The sequence below is a fragment of the Candoia aspera genome, chromosome 2 (assembly GCF_035149785.1).
Source record: "Candoia aspera isolate rCanAsp1 chromosome 2, rCanAsp1.hap2, whole genome shotgun sequence".
Taxonomy (NCBI): domain Eukaryota; kingdom Metazoa; phylum Chordata; class Lepidosauria; order Squamata; family Boidae; genus Candoia; species Candoia aspera.
The window spans coordinates 216,893,343-216,916,645 of NC_086154.1; the positions used below are offsets into that span (position 1 = coordinate 216,893,343).

Genomic DNA, 23,303 nt, shown 5'->3' on the forward strand with positions numbered 1-23,303 from the left:
TTGCATTATTTTTTTTTAAAGAATTTTATTGATTTTCAAAGTATAGTTAAAATACAAAATATAGAATATAAATAAGACAGAGTACAGAACTAAAGAAAAAAAGAAAAACTATGGAAGTGCAGAATTAGATAGAAAGCAGAAAAAGAGACTTCTGACCTTCTCCAATACAGATATAAATGTGTTTTATACAGATATAATCTCTTACCATTAGTTAAACCTTAGTAACATTTCTATAAAATCAGACCATTTAATCATCAAAACCCAAAATCAAAACTTCATTTTTTTCAGACCCAAGCAAATAGTCTAAAAGTGGTTGCCAAGTAGAAACAAATCCAGACACAGTATTTCTCTTATCAATGTTGTTAGCTTAGCCATTTGGGCCAGTTCTATTAGTTTAATCATCCATTCATCCACTGTAGGGATTTGTGAGTCTTTCGATCTTCATGCATATAAAAGTTTTGCTGCTGTAATCATATCTAAAAGCAAAATCCCATGTTGCTTCTCAAGCTGTTTCTCCATCAATCCCAAGAGAAACAGTTCTGGTTTCTTTTGTAAGTCCACTTAAAGAATCTTTTGAATATTAACAATTCATCTTTATTTAGGCTGACCATATTTCCTTGAGACAAAAATGGGACTTTGGGATGGCAAAATGGGACGGGGTTAAACTTATGTAATATTCCGTATTCATGAAAAAGACGATAAAAAAAGTTTTTAAAGAGTTTTTAAGATCCATTTGCTGGTCCTTAAACAGATTACTGTATATATAAAAAGATTTTTGTTTTCATTAAAATGATAAAGTTTTATTACATGAACATATTGAGCTAACAATTATTCTTCAGTGACAGAAGTCACACAAAAATTTAGGTAGATGTAGAGGGGGACTGTATTTTATCGCTTTCACCATCACCATATCTCATAAACGAACTGATGTTTTTAACTGAAGCTAGAGTATCTTCAGCATCCTTATGTCTCTGGCTACATAGATGTTGGTTGATGTCACTTCTACCTCCATGAGCAATGGAAAAATGGATATTACAATATCGGCATACCACTTTTGTTCCATTACTGCACAGTTTGTCCAGTTCAATAAATTTGAATTCCTTCTGGAAATCGTCATTAAAACTCCAGTTTCGCCTCTTTGTCTTTGGCATTGCAAGGGTAGACTTCAAGCTATAAAAAGTATGAAGTTTAAGCTATAGAATTTAAGCTATAAAAAGTAAGACTTAAAAATATGAAGTTTAAAACAGCAATGTATTACTTCCCATTTTCCATTGAAAGGAGAGGACTCACGATCACCCACAAGGTCTGGGTCAAGGTTCCCTTTGACAATATGGCAAGACTAGAAATATAGGGCCAATTGGCAGCAGGGCAAGGTCTGGGTCAAGGTTCCCCTTGGCAATAGGATGAGACTAGAAATATAGGACCAATTGGCAGCAGGGCAAGGTCTAACTAAGGCACACTAGAGTTTGGACTTGACTAGACAGGTCTGCAGGAAGGCAGATTAGCAAGGGTCTGGATTTGGCTTGACAGCAGCAAGACAAGGCATGGCAAGAACTTCTTGGCAACGATAGGGGTATGGCAAGGAACTTCCTGTAGTACCTTACTGAAACAGAATGGAGGCAGTCGGAAAGAGGGAGGGTGCAGGAATGAAGGTTGACAGTGGCTGGAAGGGCGAGGCAGGTTCGGAGGCAATGGTAAGCTGGGAAGCTGCAGGAGGGGGAGGTGTAGCAGTGGTTGGGTCGGGAGAGGCTGGTGTAGGGGTGGGGTTGGGCAGAGAGGTTGCAGGAGGGCTGAGGGCGGCGACGAGCTGGGACGGGAGGACAGGAATGAGGCAGAAGCAGGCTGGAGAAGCTCAGGAGGGCTGAGGGTGGTGGCGAGCTGGGATGGAAGGACAGGAACAGAGGTGGCAGCAGGCTGGAGAAGCACAGGAGGGCTGAAGGTGGCGGCGAGCTGGGGCAGAAGAACAGAACAGAGGAGTCTAGTGAACGGTGGTTGACAACCTGTTCCCTCTGGCGCGCCCTTTTATTTTCTTCCCGCCATTTTGGCCTGAGAGCCAATTGGCTTCTTTTCTGCTGGGCGTGCTTTTCTGACCATCTTCCACTGCACTGATTGGTGGCAGCAACTCTTCCTCTTGCTCAGCTGTTCCTGCGGTTCCCACTCTACGTTTCCCACTGGATTGAGAACTACTGCCAATGTAGTAAAAAAGTCAGCCTCCTTTTCAATTTCAATTTCAATTTTTTCCCGCTTTTCCCAATAATGGCTCCGTTTTTTAAAAAATGGGACAAATTTGACATTTATATTAAAATGACAGGATGGTTGGGAAATGTTAAAAAAATGGGACTGTCCTGTTCGAAACGGTACGTACAGTCAGCCTACCTTTCTCTCTCTCTCACTGTCAAAATAGATAATTGCCTCTGTAGAAGTGTGATTTGGTAATAGTTGTCCTCTCTGGGGATATTTTTAACTCTTCTTTATTTTATCTTATCCAAAATCCCTTTTATTTTCTCTTGCCTTTTCTTTCTAAATTCACTGTTACTGTAAATTCAAACAGGGACTGGATGAAGAAATTAAAAATGAATTAGTGCGCCAGGGAACACCAGCTACCCTAGAAGGTTTATATCAACTGTCTGTGGTCATAGATGCCAGGCTAGAAGAGCTCAGACAGATGCAGCCAGGGAGAAACAGGGCCCTCAGAGCGCTTCCAGGATTTCCAGCTCTCTCCACAGCATCTCTCTACTCAGGACCACAGGAGCCGATGCAGATCAGGGCGAGCAGGAGGCTTATTTCCGACGCTGAGAGACAGAGAAGGAGAGAGAGAGCCTTCTGTTTCTACTGCGGAGCCCAGGAGCACATGGTGAGAGCTTGCCCAGCGAGAAGCCAAGCAAATTCCATAAGAGCCCCAGGGCAAACAGCAGAACCAAGAGCCACCTCCACCTCGACTTCCAACCAGGGAAACTCCGTCAGTCTCCCTCCACAGAGCTCAGCAGGGAAACCATCAATCAATTAAGAAGGACTCATTCCGAGGATTCCAGGCAATCCTGTTACTACTTACCAGTCATAATGCACGTAAACCCAGAGCACCAGGTCAAGCTAGAGGCCCTCGTGGATTCCAGAGCTTCCACCAATTTTATTGATGTACAGACTGTACAAGACTTCAACATCCCAACCATAGAATTGCCACGTCCCATAGGAGTTGAGACCATTGATGGCCAGCCCCTCAAGGCAGGGCCGATTAGAAGTTTCACAGAACCTTTGCAACTAGCCACAGGAGACCACACTAAGTGGATCCAACTTTATGTTACTGCATCACTTAATGTGCCTATAGTCCTGGGCACACCTTGGCTGAAGATCCACAACCCATTGTTGAACTGGACTACGGGAGCAATCTCCTTCCTAGCTAAGGAATGCCAGCACCACAAGATTCAAGCCGCTCTTCTCTCTCCAGCAACCAACGCAGTCACGGAAGCAGGGGGGGTCCAGTTGCCAGCCAAGTATGCAGATTTCGCAGACGTTTTCAGCGAACAAGAGGGCACACCACTACCCCCCCATAGGGACTGTGATTGCACCATTGAGTTGATACCAGGAGCCAAGATTCCAGCAAGGAAACAATATCCCATGTCTCCCAAGGAACTAGCCACCTTAAAGGATTACTTGGATTCTAATCTCCAAAAGGGTTTCATCCAACCATCTACTTCCCCAGCGTCTGCTCCTACCTTCTTCGTACCAAAGAAGCCTGACCCGTTGGCACCGGCAAACCAGGAGGCACCCATGAGAGTTGTGCATGATTTCAGTTCCCTCAGTAAAGTCACGGTCCAGGAAAATTACCCACTCCCCCTAATATCTGATCTGCTGGATCGCTTACAGAAAGCATACATTTTTACTAGGTTGGACCTCAGGAATGCATACAATCTGATCCGGATGAAAGAGGGGCATGAATATCTGACTGCCTTTGATACCAGGTTTGGTAAATTTGAGTACCTTGTTTTGCCCTTTGGCTTGTCTAATGCAGGAGCCATATTTTCCCGATTTATGAATCAAATTTTCTCTGATTTACTAGATAAGTATCTGGTCATTTATCTAGATGACATATTAATATTCTCTGAGGATGCTACAACTCATGTAACCCATGTGTGTAATGTCTTACAAAGACTGAGAGAGAACAAGCTGTTCGCCATGCTAGAGAAGTGTGCCTTCGATTTAACTGAATTACATTTCCTGGGCTATAAAATATCAACAGAAGGTATATCCATGGATCCTTCTAAGGTCCAGGCAATTCTCTCTTGGCAACCCCCTCGAAATGTGAAAGAGGTACAAAAATTTCTAGGGTTCTGCAATTTTTACAGGAGATACATAAATAAATTTAGTGACAGGGCTAAACCCCTCACACAGCTTTTGAAGAAAGGAAAAATTCATTTGGGGGGGAGGGAGCAAGCAGCCTTCCAAGAATTTAAGCAGCTCTTTGCATCCCAGCCGCTTTTGAAGCATCCTGATCCCACAAAGCAATTCATAATGCATTCAGATGCTTCAGATTTTGCTATCCTGGCTGTTTTATTGCAAAACAGAGAATACATTGCTACCTTGTGCATTTTTCTCCTGCACGCTCTCACCAGCAGAGAGAAACTGATGTTTTTAACAAGGAGTTGCTAGCAATTAAAGCAGCATTTCAAGAGTGGAGACACTGGCTAGAAGGTGCAACCTTTCCTGTGAAAGTTTGCACCGATCACAAGAATTTACAGCTTCTACAAAACACCAGATCCCTCACCCCACAACAAATCAGATGGAGCCAGTTTTTCTCCCATTTCAATTTGTTATTTCTTATGTTCCCAGGGCACAGAACTGTTTGGCAGATGCACTGTCTTGATCCATTCAGGCAACCCCCGCCATTCACCAGGAGGTACAGGCTACTATATTACAACCTCACAACTTTCAGCAGTCTATGAGGGGGAACCAGACAGAGATTTTAGCAGTAGGCAGACAAGCAGAGGACCTATTTACAAGAGTCAGAGCTCAGCAGCAACAGGACCCATATTCCAGGGCCAGGATGAATGATCTTCAGAGGGGCCCACAAGACACTGCCTCCTCATTTAATGTGGAGGCAGGAATCCTCTGGCATAGTGGGTGATTATACATTCCCCCCTCATTGAGGGAAGAAGTATTGAGACTTTGCCATGACCATCAAACGGCAGGCCATGGAGGTGTTTTCAAAACTCTCCATAGAGCTCTGAGAGACTACTGGTGGCCTAAGATGACTGCAGACATAAAGGGTTACATTGCTTCTTGTCATACCTGTAGACGAGCCAAGCCTCTCCCAGGGAAGCCCACAGGACTCTTGCAACCCCTACCCAGTAGGCCTTGGGATACAATTTCCATGGATTTCATCACTGATTTACCCCCGGTCCAGGGACTGACTTCCATACTAGTGGTGGTGGACCTTTTCACTAAAATGGCACATTTTATTCCTTGCAAGGGCCTCTCATCTGCACAAGCCACAGCGCAGTTGTTCATGGACCATGTTTTTAGGTATAGAGGCATGATAAATCACTTGGTGAGTGACAGAGGCCCTCAGTTCATTTCCAGGTTCTGGAGGGCCCTTTTCTAGTCATTAGGGGTCCAGATCCACCTATCATCATCACATCATCCGGCTAGTAACGGGCAAGCTGAGAAAATTAACCAATTGTTACAGCAGTATCTCAGGTGTTACACCACTTATCAGCAAGACAATTGACCAGCCCTGCTCCCCATGGCAGAATTTACTTATAACAACTCTGCAATCCTCTACCAAGATGTCTTCTTTCCAAGCACTCTATGGGGTTAACCCTCGGGTGTTGCCCACCTCCTCCCAGCAGGGAACTGTTCCAGCCGTGGCTGATTTTCTTAAAGAGCAACAAGCCGCACAGGAGTTGATAAAGGAGCAGCTGAACAGGGCAAAGAGTGCTTACAAGAGAGCTGCAGATGCTCACAGACAAGAGGGGCCAGCGATTGCAGTAGGAGACAAAGTGTGGCTCTCTACCAAGTTTTTGACCTCTACCAGGCCCTCCAAGAAGTTGGACTCTAAGTTTGTGGGCCCTTTCACTGTGGTACAGCAGATAAATCCAGTGGCTTATCACTTAAAGCTGCCAGCATCCATGAAAATCCATCCAGACTTTCACAGAGCCTTGCTAGCAAATGCACCCCCACCTCCAGTAATTGTGGAGGGGGAGGAGGAATACGAAGTCGAGGAAATTCTGGACTCAAGGAGGAAGGGAAGGGGCATCCAATATTTAATACACTGGAAAGGGTACCCTGAGGAAGAGCACACGTGGGAAAATGCCAGAGATGTGCATGCACCAACGCTGGTTCATCGATTCCATCAGCTTTTCCCTCACAAACCCAAGCCTTGCACTCTACCAAAGATTCCTCACTTGACTGAGCAAGCAGAGGAATCCCAAGCAGAGGAGTTCGTAAGTTGGTGACCTCCACCCCCACCAGAGGCTCTGAGGCCAGAGAGAGAGGAGGAGGGAGAGCCGCAGCCCTCCACCTCCAGCTTGCATTTCCCAAGGGGGAGGGAGGAAGAATCTTCTAATTATCTATTTTCCAGCAGCAGCCACCTGGGCCAGAAGCGTTATCAGACCTGGAGAGCAGCACTGATTTGTCTTTGGAGGAGTTTTCCTTTGAAGAATTTCCATCATTGCCCAGTTCCCATGGGAGCTTAGAAGGAGACATGGACTCTCATGAGAACTGTGGAAGGGAGGGGGCTGAAATGGAATGTGAATCTGGAGGGGAGGGTGATGTCATGAGTACTGATGGTGAGCAGGAGGGGGCCTCTATCCAGGGGGGAAAACACATGCGTAGTACTGAGTTCAGCAGCCATTCAAAGAGACACAGATCAGACCCGCCTTAATTTTTGTGGTTTATCTGTCTGGGTTTTTCCCACGCTTCTTCAGTTTGTTAGGATTTTCTGTCTAATGTAGCAGTAATAAAACACTAGAGACCTATTCCTTGTCTCAGCGTGGTTCCTGGCTGTTAGGACAGTTACATTGTATAAAATATCCTTTTACAAAAGCTTTGCTTGCATCCCAAACCATTCTTACTTCTGTGCCTTTATTAAGATTAGTCTTAAAAATTCTTTTAACTTCTTTTTGCAATCCTCCTCTACCGTTTCCTTTTGTAACAACATCTCATTCAATCTCCATCTGAAAGTCATTTTTCCTTTTAAAAGTTAAAGACACTGGGTTGTGGTCTGAGAAAGTCTTTGGTAACATCTCCACTTTATGAACATTAGTAGCCAAAGTCTTAGAGATCCAAATCATATCTATTCTTGAAAAAGATCTATGTCTTTCAGAAAAATAAGTATATTCTTTTGAGTCACAATTTTTATATCTCCATACAAGCTCCAAACTGTCCATTAAAGAAAACCTTTGGCAGTTTGCCTTGTGTACTTTTAGTATTTTTCTCAGAAGTTCTATCTTTTTGTGGGAAAACCACCCCATTGCAATCTCCTGGGAGACATCCAATCTTCATACGGAAAGTCCAATAGTTTATCATAAGTCCTTTGTAAAAATGCTGTTTTATCTTCATTTGGGGCATAGATTCCCCATATCAAAATCTTAGCCCTCTGTAGATTAACTTCCACCCCAACTTATTTGCCATAATCATCAGTCAATATATGTTTTGGATATAGCTGAGAATTTATATACAAAACAACTCAGTTTCTTTTTTTTTATTCCTGCTGAAATGAATTCTCCACCCCAATTTTTGTGACTCAAATATTTTATATCTTTTTCCTAATATGTTTTTTTTGTAAGTAAATCACATCTTGTTTTAACTTTTTAAAATAATGAGTTCTTTTCTCTTTTGTGGAGCATTTGCTCCATTTACATTCCATGTTAAGCATTTATAATCCATACTTACCACAAGATTTTAGAAAAGGCAGTTTTCTGTAGTGCCTGACATGGCATTATCTTCAGAGTCCTGTGTGGCGTTTAGTCAGATCTGTCACTGTCACTTCATTTGCATTTCCTCCAATTCTTCTTTGACTTTTTCCAAGAAATCTCTTGCTTTCTACACAGAGTTCAGTCTGAACCTCTTCTGTTTAAAAGTAAAAATCAGCCCTTCTAACTTACGCCATCTAAATGGAATCTTCTTCTAAGTTTGTCTGTCAGAAAAAAAATACTATTTTCTCTTACATAGTTTTCTAATTGGAATTTCCTTAACTACAATTACATTTGTATTATGAATCCTTAATCTAGTATTAAAATGCTGCTGCAAAACTTGATCTCTAGTCTTCTTCCTGACAAAATGCACAAGACATCCCTTGGAACATTTCTTAATTTTGCAAATCATGTATTGATCCTATAAACCTTATCAATCTTTGTCTTTGATTGTTTCATCTCAATCCAAAAAGTTAGACTTAACAATCTTTTCTCTAGGATCTTCCCCATGGTCTTCTGGAATTGTTCAGAATCTTTAAACAAATTTGTTTCTCTCTCTGTTCCAGTAATGCCAAGTTGTCCAAATCTTTCTCCATTTACAGTATTTATAACTTACTTTCCAAAACTTTTACTTCGTGATTAATTTGTTTTACATCCCCAGCCAACTGTCTTACAGATTCTGCAATCTTAACTTTTTTTATATCCTTTTTTATCCCAGGAAATCCTTCTTCCATTTCCTTTTCAAAAGCATCCAAATTATTGGGAACTCTTGCAGTCATCCTCTTGCTAAATTCTTCAAACATTTTCTGCAATAAATCTGGCATGATGCCTTATCTGTGCGTTATTCTAGTAAACCTCTCCTTCCTTCTATTTTTGCTGCTTTTCTTGTGGTTGCCATTATGATATTTATGACTGCAAAGTGAAAGTATGTCAATTACTAGGATTAAAGTAAAAGGCAAGGATCTGCTTTCTTTTTCCTGTTTTGCTTTTCTCTTTACACTTCAGTCCCAATTAGCGCTCCGTAGTTACAGTCAGAGTGTCTGGCTCGTATTACCCTTATTTTGTAAAATCCACCAACTATCTACTTTCCTTAATAATAAATAATCAGCATTCCCATGAAGGTCCAGTCTGTTTAATTTTACTATTTTCAAAAGGACTTTCATCAGGAAAAAAATCCTTGTTTTTTAAAGTTGCTGTCCCTTTTATCCATTTAAAACTTTCTTAACTCACAGTCTTGTTCAGCTTTTTGCTTTTAAGTTAAAATCCTTTAAGATAGTTTTTCTTTCCTTAATTCCAAAAGGAAGATGACTCACTGAGAGTCTTTGTTCTTTCCTGTCATTCAGAAGATTCTTCTTAATTTTTAAGTGTATCCAAAAGTGTTTAAATAAGTGAGGCTTTTTGCAGGTCATGTCCATAAAGGCTACACAGTGGTTTTGAGCGGAATGATAATCCCTTGGCTCCCAAGCTGCTCAACTCATGTTTGACCACAAGAAACTCAATTCCTGTGGTATCCTCGTGAGGAGCAGCTATCAAGAGCAAAAGTGGACGATCTCTCCTTCTCCAGAGAGACTTTTATCAGCCAGAACTTGCTACCTGGCTGCCAATCTTCACCCTGGTGCCGTCCCCGCTCACAGAGATGCTCGCAGGGACATCTAACCCACCACAGGTCCTCACCTGGAAGCCTCTGTGGGTGTATATTTAGAGGCCAACAGATTGGCCAGCTTCTAATCTTCCAGGCCTTAAAAAACAAAGTAACAAACCAAGACCATTTTGGTACCATCACAATTTCTAAATAATTTAAAACTGAACCCCTATTAAAAGCTTTCCATTCATTAAAAAGTTTAAAAGATGGTTTCTGAAATGAAATTCTGTCTGTAAATGACCTGATATCATTTTGTGGGCATATCATCCCCCAACATAAGAGGCAATTGTATGATGTCTGTGGCTTCAAAAACTTATTTATGGTTTTAGAACATTCTTTTGTTCTTCTGGAAAAGAAAAGAAAAACAGAAATATGCCTTCCTGTTAAATGTAGCAACTTTTAACCTTCATCTTTTGTAAAAAATTGCCTTTGGCCAAAATGACAAAGTTTGCCACCCCCTTCTTTTGTTTAAATATGTATTTCCTGGATTAATGGTCTGTTCTTAAACCTATTCTTAATCCCAATGTTTAGTGCTGTTGTTTGCTGGAATAGTAGTAGTAATATATTAAATCTGTATGCCACCCACTTCTCAAGAACTCTGGGTACTGAACAGAGCAAAATAGGTTCAAAGAGTATTTTTATGCTATGTGGGTGAAAGCTATCCTTAAACATGTTTTAGAATAATGGGCTGAGAATCCATTATATTAAAATATGGGTTTTTCATTCTGGCTTAGTGTGTGTAAATGTAGTCATTGTGGTTTCACATCCATGAATTATGGCTTTGCTTAATAAATGAACCCACCCAACTGTGGCTTTTGTGTGTGTGTGTGTGTACCTTCAAGTAAATCTTGACCCCTGGAGACTGCCTGGATAGTCTCTGCAATTTTCTTGGCAAGATTTTCAGAAATGGGTTGCCACTGCCTCCTTCCTTTGGCTGAGAGAGAATGACTGGTCCAAGTTGCCCAGCTGGCTTCGTCTCTAAGATGGAAGTAGAACTCACGGTCTTTGGCTTAGTGTTTTAACCACTATACCAAACTGGCTCTCAACTGTGGCTTAGTTAACAATATATAATTAAGCAGCCTAGCAAAAAGTATGAACCCATGCACTATCCTAATATGTGATTTTATTTTACTGGTAGGGTTATATCATCATCATGACTAAGGCTGAGGATTGAATGCATATACGAAGGTCAAGAGTAACTGACGAAGCAAATATGCAAGCTGGAAATATCAGGGATGCTTTAATGATTTGAAGAGTTGCTTTAGATATGGTTAAAACCCTGTGAAGGGTTTGTACAACTCTACTAAGCAGGGCCAACTCTGCTTAATTTTTCAAAATCAGCCAAGGTCAGCCTTGTGTTACGACCTGGCAGGGTATTTTTAAAAAGCCGTGGTTGTTTATACAGCATTTTTGAGACAGTAGGGTTACAATACTTTCCCCGTATTTAGTCTCAACTGCACATAAAAAACAGGCAAAGCTTTGATTACACCATTGTGGCCACCATCTTGACTTTTTGCTGCCAAGTAAAAATGTAATTGTTATTGTGAAGAATAGAGAAAACAGCCCATTTGAAACTGCCCTTTATCTATTCTGCTAACAGAGTTGGCTCATATCTCTGTGTTAACATGAGAGACACAACTTGGCCCCCAGTCCTCTTGGCATTTTGAAGCAGATGATTTACAGTACTGTTATCTTTTTAACTGCTGTGTATATGCAAATGCTTACATGCTGAGACAGTATAAATATACACAATTTTTTTTAAGCTGCATACTTGTGAATGCTGTCCCCTACGCTCCCTAAAAAGAATTTTCAAAAGAATTTCAGCCTTATTTTTAATCCAAACACCACAATCTCTATCTCCAAGTGTAGCATAGGCAGAAATTCATGAACTGGATTTGATTACAAGTAGTCCTTGTTTAGTGACCACAACTGGGCCAGCAATTTGATCATTAAGTGGTTGCTAAGTGAAACCACAACTGTGCTTATCATCTTACTTCAGATTTCATTTGCTTTACTGACCTGCGAAGGCCATAAATGCAAAGATTGGTCACAAAGTTACTTTTTCATCACCATCGTTAATTGTGAACACTCACTAAATGAGGCAGTCACTAAAAAAGGACCTGTACTTTATAGCTAAACTTTAAATAAATTAACTCAGAAATAAAGCCACAGTGCAAACTACATATGTATAATCCTGTATGTGTACACACGCACCATGAAATCTGTGGGCCTTATTTAAGAGAAAATATAGGCATTGCACTAAGCCTATACTAAGCTATGGTTTCTTTAACTGTAGTTTAATAAAACAACTATTTGCTGAATTGAACAATGTACGAAGTCTTAAATAGGTTAAAGTACCTGACCAACCTTGTTTGGACACAAGTAGGGCTGGACCTGGTTTGATGCAATGGGATACCACAATAGAAGACCAGCATTATAAACCAGAGCAGTTAAAGAAAAATCCCAGAAGAAAGCAACAGCTAGCCACTTCCCGGCTGTTGCCACGAAAATTACATAAAAGCACACCCAAGGCAACATCAGGCATCAAGGTTGACTTGAAGGAGGCCACAAACTAGCTAACCATATTTTAGCCTAGCATGCAGCATGAATCCAGCTGATGTGATTAGATTAGATTCAGGGTCTCATGCAAATCCAAAAACTGACTTAATTCAGTCTACCGAGATTAAGAAAACCAAGTGTAAGTCTGGGCCAAAGTCGGTCAAGGGACTCTCCCCTAGGCTGTTGTTTTGAAAGCGAGGCTTGCTTTGCTGCCCACAGTACCGTCAAAAATCATTTGCTGAGACGATTTCTCCCAATCCGATCACTTTTTCCTCTTGCACATTTACTCCTTCCTGGTATAGTATTAACTGAGATTTAAGAAACACGTTTTTGGCTTTTTTTGTGGAACAGACGCAGGCCATGAAGGGAAGCGTTTCGGCCGGTCGTCATCCGGCTGAAACCACGCGTTAGCCCTGCCACCGCTGATCTCTTCCCTGTGTTTGCCCGCTGGGGACAGCTTTCTCTAGACCGGCGAGGCTGGCCCATCCCTTCCGAAGATCAGAGCCTTTGAGGTCACGTTGCGGCTGGAAACGTCTATTGGGAAGGTGTCGCTTCCCACGAGAGCAGCGTCACCACCCTGCCCTGCGCTTCTTTTCGAACACTCAAGCCTCGCCCCGCGCGGTGGTTGAGCCCTTCGCCGATGTCAGGCGCTGCGCATGCGCTTCGCTGGGTTCGTACGTCGCGCTCAGCGGTACCGAGGGACGTTTGGCTCGGTGTGGTGTGTGAATCCAAAGTGATTGTGATTTGTTGATCATACTTGCAAGTGTGTTGTGCAAATTGCCAGTGATTGTGCTTTATTTAATAAGGTATGGCTAAGGAAACACGGCGCGTGTACTCAGCCAGTCTCGTACCTGCCCTTCTACCTACCGAGAATAGAAACCTCTCTTGGGAAAAGAAACATCTCGTAGGGAATGCGGGAAGGAATCCCTTTGCCTCTCCTCGACGGCTATTTAAATTAAACGCACTGGCTTCCGTCGACTTTTTTTTTCCTTTTTAGGCACAGGCACCCATGTAGTTATTTATGAGAAATCCAAGCGGCGCTTGGAGGCCCCCATTTTGATTAGAACCCCAGGTACTTAAAGTCGAAAGTTAAAAAAAAAAAGGAACGGTGTACTTTGGACTCAGACGTTTGCTCACAGGACCACAAATTTCAAAGCTGCTGCAGTGCAGAAACTAAGGACTTACTCAAAGTTTGCCTGCTGCGTTCCAAAATTTTCAGTTACGTGGGGCTTCTCCCCAATGAACAAGGGTTTGTGGTATTTTAGGCCAGTTTCAGAAACTTCCCTTTAATTCTGAGACGAGCAAGCTTTTTGTGGCCCAGAGAGCTTCAGCATGGTTTGAAAAGCCAGTGAAATAATTAGGTGGAGTGGATTGGACCATTTGAACCTGTGATTGAGACCATTATTTTCTGGTTTCATTACCAATGAATTTGGAGGCAGTGTTCTTTTTATTTTAAAAGATTATGCTAAACTTAGGCATATGCTACATTTGTTGTATATTTGTTATCTCAGAAAAGGGAGGTATTTAGCCATTTTTAATTTAACCAGATTTAGTCTCTAGTGGCTGCAAAAAGAAAAAAGTTTGGGCATTACATTGCCCACTTTTGCTTTAGTTTTCCCATGTTCCCTAATGGCTAGAATGGGATTTATTTCCAAGTTACTATGAACGGGATCAAACTGGAAGAATACTCACCTAGGAATAGATTCTAGAGACTTCAGTGAGACTTATTCCTGAACATCACCATCATTGTATACAACTTAATCCCAAACATAGTTGGAATGATTAAGTGGTATTTACACTGAGTGTTACAGTCCCATCAAATCAATACAATTTACTGTCAGATAAGTTTGCATGCCATTTTAAAAACAAAAATAACTCATAATTAATGTTAACTGAGTTTGAAAATAGTTAATACTGCATTGTTGCTGTTACAAAGTAAACGTATATTTCAAAGTGTTTAAAAATATTCATGGTTTTATTTATTTATGGGATTTATAGGTCATGTCAGTCTGTTACAACTGGGTGGGAATTGTACTACATTTGGGGATGGTTCATTTCTTTTCCTGACCCTTAAAATATAAGCTGATATGTCAGATACAAGGGAGTTAGCTAATTTTATTTTTATGTGTTTGATTTCTATCCCGCCCTCTATTCTAGCAAGTATTCAAGTTAGCTATTCTTAACCCAAATGGGACACACAAAAAACACATTGTGTTTGATTGATGTTGGCTGATTGTGTTTATAAACCCAGCCATTGTTTGTAAGCCATAGTTTATAGTACAAAATGTTATGTGGTTCGTGCCATTGTGGTTAAGTCAATAAACCACATTTAAAACAAACTGGCTATGAATTTTGGGAGTTATAATCCCAACAAGTCTGAAGGATACCCAGTAGTGGAAGGCTGCTTTTAGAAAATATTAGTCCTTCTAAAAAAAGGAAGAGATCATGACTATGCCTCACAGATTGTTTCTTGTGATAATGCTGAATGAAATGAGCTCTAGCTGATGAAACATTAAATATATATTTTTTTCTTACGGACAGCTGTGTTGCAGAAAAAAAATAGTTACGATCTTCGTTGGCTCCGCTTCTTGCACTTTACCAGCAGGAATGCCTGCCCATATAAACAAGCAATAATGCTTGTTTCTACCTCATGAAATCAGCAAAGTTCAGAAAACCAAATAGTTTTAAAAAGCATCAGATATAAATCAAGTGTGAATAGTAATTGTAGGTTGTGTAAAAAAATTCAAAGAGTCTGTTAGCCCCTTTTAAGACTAACAACATTTATTATAAGGTATAAGCTTTTGTGAACTGCAGCTCACATTATATTACATACTGCCATGGAGATAACCATTTCAGAGGAATTCCTAGATTTACAAAGTACAATACTAAGCTTGTTTAGTCATGTGGATTTAATAGGGTTTACTCCTAAGTATTACAATGTGTGTGTAGAGTTGTAGAAAAGTATTTATTTATATTTCTCTGTAGCTAGTATTTGGAGATGGGGAAGGGTGGAAGAGGAACAAAATCTTAGTGGACACCAGTTTATGAAAATTTGGCAATTCCTTCTTTCCCTAGCTTGACATATTTGCATCTGTTGTTAGGATTTTTATATTGCCTAAAAGCAATTGTGGTATTCGATTTTTATCAAGATAAAGAAACATCTCATAAATTATCACTTTATTGAAATCATGATTACTTACTGGAAAGGAAAACATTAATATATCCTTGTAGACCATACTTATGCAGCATTTATTAATAGATATATGAATTACATTTGGGATTAAGGAAGGGTAAAGTAGAGATGTAATCTCTATGCTAATAGTAACTTCTTCTGTGTCTAGATCAGTATGTGGCCAAAATGGGACCTTCCATACTCAAGTGAGAGATATTAGAAGGCTTAGGAGAAACCCAGATTTCCCAAGGTAAGCAAAACAAAAATAAGGGGAAATCTTAAAGGAGAAAACACCCTCCCCATAACAGTTTATATTAGTGTTTGACAAGCTAATTTACTGTTGTGGGAAGAAACAGAAAATTGTTGGTGTTGATAATGGAATTACGTACCCTAGCAAGGAAAATGATTGTCTGTCTAGAAATTGGAACAGGAGAACCCTAATAACAATGTCTTCTACTATTTCATCTGGTCCCTATATAAAATCTTTTTAACCAGCCTTCATAACTCAGCTTTTGACAGCAAATTCTATAAACATGTTATGCGTATTATGGTAAAGTACTTACATTTTTCACAAACAATCTGCTCCAAAGCTTTTCCTCCAGCTGGATGGTTTCAGTTTTATATGGTCTAGGCGGAAGCCACAGGGCTATCACAAGGGGAAAGTCTGAGCTGTCTGGTTTGGTAGGCTGTGGTGCCTAGGGTTGAGAAGTCAGCCCATTTTCTTACACTTTCAGTCATTTCTAACTATTATGTCCAGCTTACAATAATAGCTTAGCCAATGAGGTAATCCCCTTCCTACCTCAAAATAACTAAGTGAAATAACTGGGACTGCAATGCTGATTCTTAATAACTCCACCCTAAATGGGTGGGATAAGAAAGAGGCAATATTTTTCAATTCTTGATGGATAAAATCTTGCTAAGATGCTACATAGCAAATATGTTCAGTTTTAAAGAGATCCATTAAGTCCATCATTTATCAATATCAAAGACTCAGAGTTAAAAAACAACAACTTAACAAATGTACTTTTTCTTCATGCAGTGCACTGAATGAGTCCAGCTCTGCTACCCATTCATCAGAATTACAGGATTTTGCCTCTTCCTCTGCCACACCCTATGTATGTTTTGACTCAAAGCAAGTTGTGCAATGGATATGAATCGTGATGAAGAATGGGGGCTTGGAAAGATGTTCCTGAAGAATTTTCTAACTCTAGTCTAAATTATCCTCCCCAAGCTGTATTTTCACAGTAAAAAGGATATACCAAGAACATCTAGGGATCTTGTGTTTTTAAACTGGAAAAATTATCACACACAGAAATAGAGATAAGCATCCTCTTCTTGCTAATGTATCCAGACTGTCCAGTTAAACTTTTCAAAAGCTTCAGAGGAAAAATGACAGAACTTTGCATTGTGTAGTTGGAACATTTATTGATGGGCCTACACTAAACTTCACCAGCTGGAGTTTCTTGACATATAGTACAAACAGTACAAACATAAGTGTCCTAACAGCCAGGAACCACGCTGAGACAAGGAATAGGTCTCTAGTGTTTTATTACTGCTACATTAGACAGAAAATCCTAACAAACTGAAGAAGCGTGGGAAAAACCCAGACATATAAACCCCAAAAGTCAAGGCGGGTCTGATCTGTGTCTCTTTGAACGGCTGCTTAACTCCTCAGTACTACGCATGCATTTTCCCCCCTGGATAGGGGCCTCCTCCTGCTCACCATCAGTACTCATGACAATAAGGATAAACAAACATTGTAAATACAAGGAGGAATCTGAGTTCATGGTGCCACATGATCTGTCTTGATGAGTGCAGCACTTCCAATTATCTTTCTCTTACTTTGCAAGATAGGAGGAGGAGATACATTCAGAGTTCCACTGCCACTCTCTAAAGTGACAAATGTTTATGTCTTCAACATATTTTATGTTGTCACTCAGGGGAAAACAACTTCTGGGATGACTTATAACAGAAAAATAAACATGCATGCATAAAGTCACAATAAAAGCAGTAACTAAAACCAAAGTAGTCTTAAGAGATAAAATAATAAAAAGCAACTTTTATTCTCACCCCACATCTGTATCTCCACGCTCTATAGAATGTATAAAACAGTCTGGCTGGCCTACTTGCTAGAGTACAAACAAGTATTATTTGTGTTTAATAACATGGAACGGTTGCTTCTATTTTTCCTTCTAATGTTCTAGATCAGCCTTCCTCAACCTTTTGACCCTGGAGGAACCCCTGAAATATTTCTCAGGCCTTGGGGAACCCCTGCACATTCAGGCTCAAATATAGGCCAGGAGTTCCAAAATTATTATATTCGATTCATGGGTAGGTCTGTATACATGCATTAACAATGTTCTTAAACTAAAAATAAAGAATGAAGCTTATCTCTTTAATGTGAAGTTGCTGGAATTTGAAATAATTCTTTAAATAAATCGTGATCTCCCAGGGAACCCCTAGTTACCTCTCGTGGTACCCTAGGGTTCCATGGAACCCTGGTTGAGAAACCCTGTTCTAGATTGATGCTTACTCTAGATGCATTGTAAATAAAGCGAGAGGCCATCAAAAGAAAATGTACACTGCTGCTGCTACCTTTGATAGCTATCAAAAAAGTGTAAGGTTATAGAAAGCTGGCATTGCCACCACTAAGAAGCAGATCTTTCTTCCCACTGACGATAAGCAAAAATATGCTGAGGTTTTGACGAAATGAAGTAACTGGGGTTTATTCAAGTCTTTTAGTCCAGCCTTTTCCAGCCACTGGTAGGATTTCCCAATGTCAGCACCTCAGCTATCTGTTAATGGTACATTCTGTGCAGGGTCTTGTCTTGCACTTCCTCTGCTTGATCTTTCTCCCATGTCTGCTGCTGCCTCAGGCATTCTCTCAACAGCTCATCTTCAGGTGCCATCTTATTGATACACTCCTGGATACTCTGGGTCTCATCCAAGACAGTGGCTTTGACACTCACCAGAACCTGCCCTCCCTCTTTCTGCCTGGTGTACAGTCTCTGGGTGTTGGACTTGGGGTGGAAGCCTCCGTAAATTGTGAGGAGCTTCTGGGTCTTCACATCAGCAGCCTCCACGTCCTCCTATGGCTAGCTCACTATACTGGCAGGGTATCTGATGACTGGCAGAGCATACATATTGATGCTATGGATCTTGTTCTTCCCATTGAGCTGGCTCTTTAGGACCTGTCTTATCCTTTGGTGGTACTTGGTTGTTGCTGTCTTCTTTGCCTTCCCATCGTGGTTCCCATGTGTCTGTGGGATACCAAGGTACTTATAGCTGGTCTGTGTGTCTGCTATGTGGCCTGCTGGTAGTTCCACCCCATCAGTCTTAACTACTTTTCCTCTCTTTACTACCATCCAGCCACACTTCTCCAGTCTGAATGACATCCCAATGTCCTCACTGTAGATCTGTGTCAGGTGGATCAGTGAGTCGATGTCTTGTTCACTCTTAGCATACAGCTTGATGTCATCCATGTAGAGGAGGTGGCTGATGCTAGTTCCACTCTTGAACTTGTATCCGTATCCAGTCCTTGTGATTATCTGACTGAGGGGGTTCAAGCCTATGCAGAACAGCAGTGGGGACAGTACATCACCTGGTATATGCCACACTTGATGGTCACTTGTGCAAGCTGCCTTGAGTTGACTTCCAGTGTTGTCTTCCACAGTCCCATTGAGTTCTTGAGGAAGGTCCTGAGTGTCCTCTTGACTTTGTATAGTGCCAGGCATTCACAGATCCATGCATGTGGCATTGAGTCATAGGCTTTCCTGTAGTCAATCCAGGCTGTGCTCAGATTGGTCTGTCTAGACCTTGAGTCTTGGGCAACTGCTCTATCTATGAGCAACTGGTGTTTGGAGCCTCTGGCGTTGTTCCCAATGCCATTCTGAGCTGTGCTCATGTACTGGCCTATATGGTCCTGCAGCTTGGCAGCTATGATGCCTGATAGGACTTTCCATGTTGTGGGGAGGCAGGTTATTGGCCGGTAGTTGGATGGTGTTGTTCCCTTGTTGGGGTCTTTCATGATCAGCACTGTCCTACCTTGTGTTAGCCAGTCTGGGTGGGAGCCTGCTGCTAGCAGCTGGTTCATTTGTGCTGCTAGGTGTTCATGCACTGCTGTTAGTTTCTTTAGCTAGTAGGTGTGAATCATGTCCGGGCCAGGTGCTGTCCAGCTCTTCATGACCTGCTGTTGGATGTCTGCTACTGTGATGGTGACTGGTTCCTGCTCTGGGAGGTTTCTGTGGTCTGTTCTCAGGTCCTGCAGCCACTTTGCACTGGTGTTATATGTCTTCTCTTTCTCCCATATGTTCTCCCAGTACTGTTCAGTTTCTGCTGTTGGTGGCTCTGCTGTTATTGTGTTGTTGAACTGCAGCTGGGAGTACACCTTGGATGGTTCTTTGGTGAACAGGGCATTTATCTTCTTGGCCTCTGCTTCTCTAGTGTATCTCCTTAGCCTGGTAGCCAGTGCTGTGAGTCTTTGTTCAGCAGTCTCTAGGGCTTCAGATGGAGTCAGGCCCTTGTATTTTTTCAGTAGCTGAGTCTTATCCTTAATCTCCACACCCTTCTGTAGTTCCACCAGCTGACTAACTTCTCTCTGAGTTGCCTTGATCTTAGCCTCCAACCTCATTTTCCAGGGTGGGTATGTACTGCTGTTCTTCTTGATCATGTAGCCAAGCTTCTCCAGGATTACAGTGACTGTAGCGTATACTAGTTTATTGGTTTGAGTTATGGTGGTAGTAGGGGTTGTCATGAGGGCTCTTTTGGCATCTTCTAGCATACTATCTGATGGTACTTCTCCACTGAGCCTTGGTAATCGGTCTCAAGAGTTGACTGTAGCTAGTTTGTCCATGATCTTTTGCCTCATATCAGCTGCTGTGCTCTGTAATGGAGGGAGTGGCAGCAACGTTCCACCTTCAGGTGTTGGCTGGACCTCCAGTTGTTCTTCCAGGTCTTCTGGGATATGATGTGTAGTTGGTCTATCTCAAGTTGTGAGAGCAGCTTCCTCTTAACTATGTTGAAGCTGTTTCTCAGTGTAGTCTTCTGTCCATCCATAGTTTCCTCATGCATTTCATATATCCTCTCTCATTAGGTCTGCTGTTGTAGTAGCATTCCATCAACTCCAGGTTCTCTTGTCTCATCCATGTATGGTTTGTTCCAGTAGCCCACTTATCAGATTGTCCTGGTTACCCAACTTCTGATGCGGACCTTGTTAATCTGGGCGATGTCCGAGCCAGCATGACTCTCTTAGTTTGTGTCACTCTTATATTTGAGGTAGGCAGGTGAAGCGTTAGGGATCTTTGCCCAGGGACCCCTACTGGTAAGATAGGGACAGCCAGGATTTGAACTCCAATCTCCCGCTCCAAAGGTGGCGATCTAACCCCTACGCTATCCAGCCGCTCTAGATATAGTGTTTACAACATGTTTAGCTTCAGTTAACTTAACCATATTTTACTCAATCCAGTTTTTTCAATTCAAAAAGTATACTGAACCATTAGCTAATCACATGGACTGGATTAACCCAATTTGCTAGGCTAAAATGAGTTGGCTAATTTGTGGTTCAGTGTGATATGTGAACACAGCCATTTTAAAGAGGAAAAAAAGTTCCAAAATGATCTCTCTCTAAAACAAAAACAACAACTGGAAGACAGGAATTGCAAGACTGTACTGTCTCTCTCAGTATTCCTTTCCCTTATTTAAAACCCAAAATGAAAGCAAAAGTAAAAGCTATTTGACAGGAGCTCCAGATAGGATATCAAGTTCTAATGGCAGGCATTGTAGTGGTGGATATATTGTTGTTTTCAAAGAAATTTCTTTTACAATGCTATTTCAACAGTGTAATTGTATTACAGTCAATTCTTTAAATTGTTTGACTTGACTCTAATGATTGGATTTTCAGGCAGCAGCATCCATAGGAAGTTTTGTTGATTTCCTGTGGGTGCTCACTTCCATTTATCCCCTCCTGGTTTATCAAGGTAGCAGTTGATACTAATTTTCTGGTGAGGCCATTGGCTGTAGAGCCCTCTCAGTGATGAAGCCAGAACTTCCAAAACAGTGTAGGCTGTGCTCTATCCACAAATGTGGTCTCAACAAGAAACTCTCATCTATCCTGCCCAGCATAGATTGTCCTGTTCATAGTAATGTCCTTAACCATTTGTTTCACAGATGCTTACATCTTAACATCCTCTGGCATTTTGCCAAACCTGGATAAAATCCTGATCCAGAGAGAACCCAGAGTGTTCAGCTTGTGTCAGACTTTCTGGGAGCCTGACAGCAAGCACACAAACCTCCAGAGAGAAATCTTAAGAATGTTTGCTTGAAACTTGTTCAATCAACTGCACTCAAACCATGGATGCCTTTCCAAGCTAGGCTTCTTGTTGAGCTAATCATGCTCATCTGAATGCCTTTGCAAGCATGAAAAGGAAACTTTCCCATCCAGAGGCAGCAAGCCTCAGGCCTTTGGATGAGAATCTGAGATGCTCACATTAAAGCAATGCATCCAAACTGTGATTGCCTTACTAAATCCCTTGCTACTGCTAGGAAAAAACCTCAACATCTTAGATGCCATCAGTTGGCTAGAGTGAAGAATAGCCCCTGCTGCCTCTTGGGGCCATACTGCACCACAGCACAAGATGTTTCTAGTGGATGGATTACACCACAATTTTAATCCTCTTGTGGGTAGATTGTATTGTAAACTCAAATGCCCCTAGCAACCAGACTCAGAATTTAAGCCATAAAATTAAATCCAGCCAAAAAGGTGTGGCTCACCACTAATGAATGAGTTAGTGAAACTTGATCTCAAAGGATCTGCAGCAGCTAAACCCCAAAATAAATTACACTGATGACCAAGGCCAGGGAGTGCTAAAGCTAGAAAAGTCATATGTTTAAGTAAATATGAGAAAGCCTGGGAAAAAGAAGAGAAAGGTCTAAAGGTGGTTGAGAATGTGACAAACCCCAGGATAGTTTATCAAGAATGAGCACAGTCTTGAGTGCCACTAAGAATCCTGGACCAAGACAGTGCAAAAGTATATCAGGCTCCTAGAAAAGTTTGCCATGGAACTGAGCACGTATGAGCAAGGAATGGCAAGTAATTTGAAAGGCAGAAGAGAAAAGAGAATAGACAGCATCCTATAGTCAGCAAAGAAATGCTTAGGAATAGAATAATAGAATCATAGATTGGAAGGATCAATGCCAATCTGACTAATCCTTTGAGTCACCTGTTTAATCACATATCTACAAAGGATTCATTTGGGATTTCCTGAAGCAGCCCTTCCTTGTTTTTAAGAACATATATTTGCTTTCATATATTTGTTATCAAGGGGCATTGCCCAGTTTCCAAGAGAATAACAGAATTTGGAACACAGCCTGGAACACTTAAAAGAGATCTTTAAAAAATTGCCTGTTGTTGTGCCATTTTATTATTAGCAAATGTGATCCAAACTGGAGCTCCATATAAAATTTGAGATGCAATTTTGGCATTAAAAACTTTTATTATTGTGGGATCAAATCCTCCTTTTGTGTAAAAATATTGAAGCAAGGCTGTTATTGTAGATTTTGCTTTCAGAAGGATTGTCTTACAATGATGTTGCCAGGTTGGAGCATGGTTAAATAAAATGACCAAATAACTAAAATTGTACATTAACTAAAAGGGTTAATGTACAATTGGCTGTATTTTGTAAAAACGAGATACTATGATAGATTTTTTATAAATAGAATCCTTGAGACTGAATATTCTATCTGCTGTTTCTATTGTTTTGAACGTAACAATTGCTCTTACTTTAATAATTAGCAAATAGGTACTCAGCCGTGCTAATCATATTTATAGTGATGGATGGAATTAAATGTTGGATCAATTGAACAAAATGCAATTGAGATAACGTTCCTTTAGGTTTTGAATATTTTATGAAGGCCAATTTATTAGGCACAGGTTTAGGATTCCAGGGTATATTAAACAACTTAGTAATGTCGTTCTTACACTTACCACATCTGGGGTTAACCATAGTTGGATCTTCTGGCACTA

The 23,303-nt window shown here is 41.1% G+C and overlaps 2 long non-coding RNA genes across 2 annotated transcripts in view; one reads left to right on the top strand and one right to left on the bottom strand.

Moving 5' to 3' along the window:
• LOC134491542 (uncharacterized) overlaps positions 1 to 16,213 on the bottom strand; it is a 33,615-nt gene extending 17,402 nt beyond the window's left edge. Inside the window, exon 1 of the long non-coding RNA XR_010067340.1 lies at positions 15,847 to 16,213. This is a non-coding gene — a long non-coding RNA (uncharacterized LOC134491542). The remainder of the gene's footprint in view (positions 1 to 15,846) is intronic.
• On the top strand, positions 12,760 to 16,450 carry LOC134491544 (uncharacterized). The gene is made up of 3 exons (XR_010067341.1): positions 12,760 to 12,917; positions 15,453 to 15,533; positions 16,323 to 16,450. It is a non-coding gene; the product is annotated as an uncharacterized LOC134491544 (long non-coding RNA).
• The last annotated feature ends 6,853 nt before the right edge of the window (positions 16,451 to 23,303 follow it).